The sequence below is a fragment of the Lolium perenne genome, chromosome 4 (genome assembly GCF_019359855.2).
Source record: "Lolium perenne isolate Kyuss_39 chromosome 4, Kyuss_2.0, whole genome shotgun sequence".
Taxonomy (NCBI): domain Eukaryota; kingdom Viridiplantae; phylum Streptophyta; class Magnoliopsida; order Poales; family Poaceae; genus Lolium; species Lolium perenne.
This window is the reverse complement of record NC_067247.2, coordinates 292,566,969-292,572,598: the sequence shown is the minus strand read 5'-3', so window position 1 is coordinate 292,572,598 and position 5,630 is coordinate 292,566,969. Positions and strand designations below refer to the sequence as shown.

At 43.6% G+C, this 5,630-nt stretch overlaps 1 long non-coding RNA gene across 3 annotated transcripts; it reads right to left on the bottom strand.

The window, feature by feature from the left end:
* Positions 1–989: 989 nt before the first annotated feature.
* On the bottom strand, positions 990–3,771 carry LOC127295775 (uncharacterized). Of its 3 annotated transcripts, none has more exons than XR_011743701.1 (2): positions 3,276–3,771; positions 990–2,659 (listed from the first exon to the last, which is right to left on the bottom strand). It is a non-coding gene; the product is annotated as an uncharacterized lncRNA (long non-coding RNA). The 3 variants fall into 3 exon arrangements; XR_011743700.1 differs by having other exon boundaries at positions 990–2,654; XR_011743702.1 differs by having other exon boundaries at positions 990–2,626.
* Positions 3,772–5,630: the final 1,859 nt, after the last annotated feature.

The window sequence follows — 5,630 nt, the reverse complement described above, 5'->3', positions numbered from 1 at the left end:
CCATGAAGTTTCCCTTCTTCTTCGCGCTCGACCACGAGCACTGTGCTGACCACCTGAGGTGTGGCCGCGATATATAGCAAAAGAGGTTCTTTTTTCCTTCGGTGCCACCAGTATTGGTGGTGTCGAGATTGTGCGTTTGAGATCCTCGAAAGCTCTATCTGCTTCTTCGTTCCACTCAAACTTTTCTCCTTGCTTAATCAAGGCATAAAACGGCAACACCTTTTCTCCTAGTCTGGCGACAAATCTGCTTAAAGCTGCGACTCGTCCAGTTAACTGTTGTATCTCCTTTAAATTTGTTGGCTTCCGCATCGTCACGATGGCCTGAATTTTCTCCGGGTTAGCCTCAATTCTTCTTGCTGACACCAGGAACCCGAGAAGTTCTCCCGCGGGGACGCCGAAAGAACACTTCGTCGGATTTAGCTTGAGGCAGAACTTGTCGAGGTTCACTACAAGAAATATGTTGACTTACGACCCTCTATTTTCGTCCCTAGATCGTCATGACTTTTCATCTATGACGATTTCGTGACGAAAAAGAGATTGTCAAAAACGGAGCGTCAGAAATCAACTACAACGACGTTTTGTTTGAAATCGTCATAGTCGTCTATGACGATAATGAATCGTCGTAACCTTTATGACGATTCAATATCGTCACACGTGATCTAGCCATGCCACATCACATCCTATGTGGACAATCCGACGTGGCAAAATTATGATGAAATCAGATCATCATACATCAAAATCAGCCCAGTCCATTTCATGGTGTATGTGGGCTAAGCCCACTAAGTCCAACATGTTTTTCCCTGTCAATTCTGGTAAAATACATGGGCCGCAGACTTTCTATTTTCTGGGCCGTGGCAATTTTATTTGGGGCTGTGACACTTTATTTTTTCTAGGTTGTGGCCTTTTTACGTAAGATTTATTTTTCTACTTGTACGATAGGAACCTGTAATGTTTTATTGTCATTTCACAGTAATTGAACAACTAAACAATTATGAAATTCTTTTGATAACATCCATAGTCTATTACAACATCTCCACAGATCAAATCACGTATGTACAGATAATATCCCAGATATCAAAAATATAACGTGCTCTCTACACTAACTAGCTACTGTTTTCCTCCTGGGTGGTGCTTCACGTGTTGGAGCTTTTTCAGCCTGGTGCACTACACACGAAAAGAAACGTCAAATTTGCCCCAGTCCATTTCCTATATTTCACTCAAGTAATCTCGGCACAAGTGCACATGTAATGAAGATATATAAATAAGGGATAACAAGAGTATCAAACATAGTTATTTCCAGCCCTGTGACATCCCTAAAATATGCATCAGGTGTTGGAATAGTGAAGCAATAAAAAAATATGTGTTCAGAAAAGATAGAACTGTCTTACTTTGCCTGGAAATGGTGCAAGCTAATCTTTAACATAGCAAAGTACTCGATTTTGACTTCCTAAGCGGAGAGCAGTTGTTTGCAAGGATAATCAGCTTCCCAGAACATAGAAATAGAATTCTAACATCAGTACTCAGAATAACCTGTAGAAGGACTAAAGGTGATCAATATAGCAGTTATCCAAATATCTGATGGATCTATGGAAGCAAATAATGACAATAAACAATATATAGATTACAAAATCTTTTAGAACAACAAATGTAGGTATCTGTTATAGCAACGTCCAGCTACTACCTATGTTAACCGTTTGCAAATTACAGGCATGAAAAAAATGACATGGTAACTACACAACTGAGACTGATATTGACATCAAGAAGTCACTGAAAATACAAATGTGACGCAACATAGCTGAAAAAACCGGAACATGTGTTACATGCAAATAAGAGGAAACAGACCAAGATCAACACATATATGGGAGTGTATATCTTGGTCATATTGCAATGAGCATAACAACAACAAAATGAGCAAAATTTATTTATATAGATTTGTGATGTAGCAGATTGTTCAAGGAGGTTTCAAGGGTATGAAAACACTATTATCTCAAGATAGTTCAATTCTTGTATGTACAGGCAGTAGGTGCAATAACTTCCAACCTTTTGACATTAAGGACTAGCACTCATTGCTATCTTCAAATTAGCTTACACAGCATTTACAAAGCGTAAGTGCTTTTACCTAGTTACAACCGACCTTAACTTATTATTTTTTATCAATGCAATTAAGATGGGACTCTACCACAAGAAGCACAAACAGGACTCTACATCAAGCAGCACAAAGAACAAGTGAAAGAAAAAGGATGAAAAAGACAGACATACCTGCCAAGAAGATGATGAAAAAGGCAGTGTAAAAGAAGAACGGACTGAGGACGTCAACCTCCGATCCAATCCAGACGAGCAGCGCCTGTGGGTCAAGGAAAACCAGGCCAAGGACATCATTCTCCTGTCCAATCCGGATCAGCAACAGCTGTGGACCGTCCTGGCGCTGCCACCGCTCCCCGGTGTCGACGCCGAGGTTTAAGAGTCACACAAACAATGTCAAAATAATGTACAAACGTACATACAGTGGAGAATGTGATGGATTCATGTCAGAGCTCCAAAACAAGCCAAAAAAACAAGAATGCAATCACTAACCTTTGGGATTGAAGCAAAGTTGTGAATGTCCTCTGTCCTGGTCAACTTTCCACTAGAAAAGAACTGATAAATTAAGCACCCTTCACTGGGTAACATATTGTATCGTGTTAGCAGAAATAAAGTAGAGTCTTATGCTCTTACTATTTAATTATTTAGAATCTAATACAATCTGAGTCTGTTAGTTTAGACTTGACATGTTTTTCATTTGGTGACTCCCTCACCCTTGACTTTATCTAGAATGCAAAATGAGCAGCATTCACTATGAAAGATTTAAATAACTATGCATACACGCACACAGAGAAATACACCATTATAGAATGTTTCAAAATTTTGATCAAACATGTAAACACCAATTAGTTGTGAAGAAGGAAAAGTGATATATCCTGTAGTTATACCAGGACATATCATGTAAAAGCAGCGCTTCCGCTGTTCTACTAGCTAACAATTGTTCAGATAGCTAACAGACCATTTGCTTATGTTATCACCAATGGCTGCCTCTCCAAGTGAACCATGAAACGTGACACAGTTCAATGATGTGCAGTCAACTATATTAACTCGTAAAGATATATCATTAAACCTACCAGATCGAGCAATAACTAGGCAAAAGCTACATACTGTTAGTCCTACACATACATCTACACAAAGGGCATGGCGATACAAGAGATACCCCTAGATCTGGTTGTGGAAGGGATATTACGTACTATGAGTTCTGTCGTCGGAGGCGAGCGTGACGGTGGAGGCCGGCCTGATGGCGAACGCGAGGAGGAGGGCTGGCCGTAGCTTGGGCCGTCTGCAGCGCCCGAGCGCGGTTGTCGGCTGTCCTGCAGGTCAGTTAACGCCGTCGTCGGTGAAGGCCAGGGCTCGTAGCCCCACGCGGTGAATCCTGTCGCCGAGCATGCTCACCACCTCATGCTTCCTGGGAGCCGCCATCACCATGGACCTCCTGCTCCTCTGTGTTCATGCGGGATCTGGGGCTAGGGTTTCTGCTGGAGTTGTGATTTGGTGGTTCCACGAGGTGGGATAGAAACCGGGGGAGAGGGGGCCCGGGGAGATAATCGGCGGGGCAGGGAGTGGCCGGAGTTGGCCGGGATCTAGGCCGGCGGCGGAGGTAGAGGAAAGGGGAGGGGGAAGAGGCGTTATGAGGGTAGTACACGATGGCTGGGGCTCGGGCTGGGACGGGATAGCTCAAATTGCATCTCCCGCGTGGAGGGCTCAAATTCTCATCTCGGCCCGCTCGGGCCAATTTTAGATGCCTTTCGCGCCTCAGCCAAAATCCAGCGCGGGATCAGATCAACAAGAAAAATTCCAGCGTGGGACTAGCTGAAATTTGGGCCGTTTGATAGAGGTCAGTGGATGGAGCAGATCTGCATTGGTGGAGTGATCCGTGGTAGTCTCGTTCTGTCTTATGGTTGGCAGAAAACATTAAATTTTGTACAACTAAAGTAAGCAGTTGAAACAACTAGTGCATATAAATATCAGTAGGTAACAACGATTATTAGGGATTTCAGTAGTTGCTTAACAATGTTTATTTGGGGGGTTTTGTTTCCTTTGCAAAAAAACATTTTTTTAGTGCTAAAAGTGTTTTTTGTGAAGCACTTGCCTAGAAACCATCCATGTCAGCGCTCTGATTCGTGCAAATACATAAGCGAAAAATAACACAGGGACATGCTATGTAGGTGAAACAGTTGAGGTGGCAGAACACAGACACGACACATAGGAGAAATTGGCCGCTTAGTCATTTGAACGCATCATAGAAACAATTACGACGATCAAAGTTGGTCATAATTGCATAGAAATAACGTCGTAGACCGCACGGCTTGGGCTATGACGATTTCACGATAGGAAATAATGACGTTTTTAACTCAAACTGTCGTGATTTTTTAGGGTTTTGATACTTCCAAACAGCCAACGACCATTCAGTGCGAAATCGTCATAGAATCATGACGGTTTTACATAGAGTCACTGAGGAAATGTCATAAGTCAACACATTTCTTGTAGTGGTTGTCGAAGGTTTCCCTGAGATCATCAATCAAAGTTGACCCCTTCTGTGTTGTTATGACGACATCGTCGATGTATACCTGAACGTTCTTGCCAATATGCGCGGCAAGGCATTTTTGCATCATCCGTTGATATGTTGCACCCGCGTTTTTCAACCCGAAGGGCATTGTTCTGTAGCAGAACACGCCATAGGGGGTAATGAAAGCTATTTTGACTTCATCTTCTTCCTTTAGTCGAATCTGGTTGTAACCAGAATATGCATCCAAGAAGGAAAGACGTTCACAACCTGCCGTGGAGTCGATAATTTGATCGATCCTTGGGAGGGGAAAGTGATCCTTTGGACAATGTTTATTGAGACACGTGAAGTCGACGCACATGCGAAGGACCTCTGTGTTTTTCTTCGGGACCAGCACTGGGTTTGCTACCCACGTGGCTTCTGTGTGTATCTCTTTGATGAACCCAGCTTCTCTGAGTCGATTGATTTCCAGCATAGCTTTGCGGTTTGGTTCCGAAAAACACCGCAAGGGTTGTCTGATTGGCCTAGACAATAGATCCAAGTTAAGGGGGTGCTCGGCAAGTTCCCTGGGCACTCCTGGCATGTCAGCTGGACACCATGCGAAGATTTCCCCGCGCTCACGGAAGAACTCGACGAGCGCGCTTTCATATGCGAGGTCCATGTTTGTGGTGATAGCTGTCGTCTTCTTGGGATCTATCGGTTGTATCTGCACTTCCTTCGAATTCTTGGTGGTGTCAAAGGTTGGTTCCTTGAGAGGCCTCCCGACATCTAGCAACACGTCGTAGTCTGTTGTTGATGGGATTCGTAGCATAGAAAACAAAAAATTTCCTACCGCAAGAACGAAAACACAAGGCAAGATCTAATCTAGTAGACGGTAGCAACGAGAAGATCATGAGACTAACCCTCGAAGATTTCCAAAGCCTAACGAGATTAGATCTCGTGGTGGATGTAGTCGATCACTTGCCGCTTGCAAAAGCGCGTAGAAGATCTTGACGGTGCCACAAACGGGCAGCACCTCCGTACTCGGTCACACGTTCGGTGT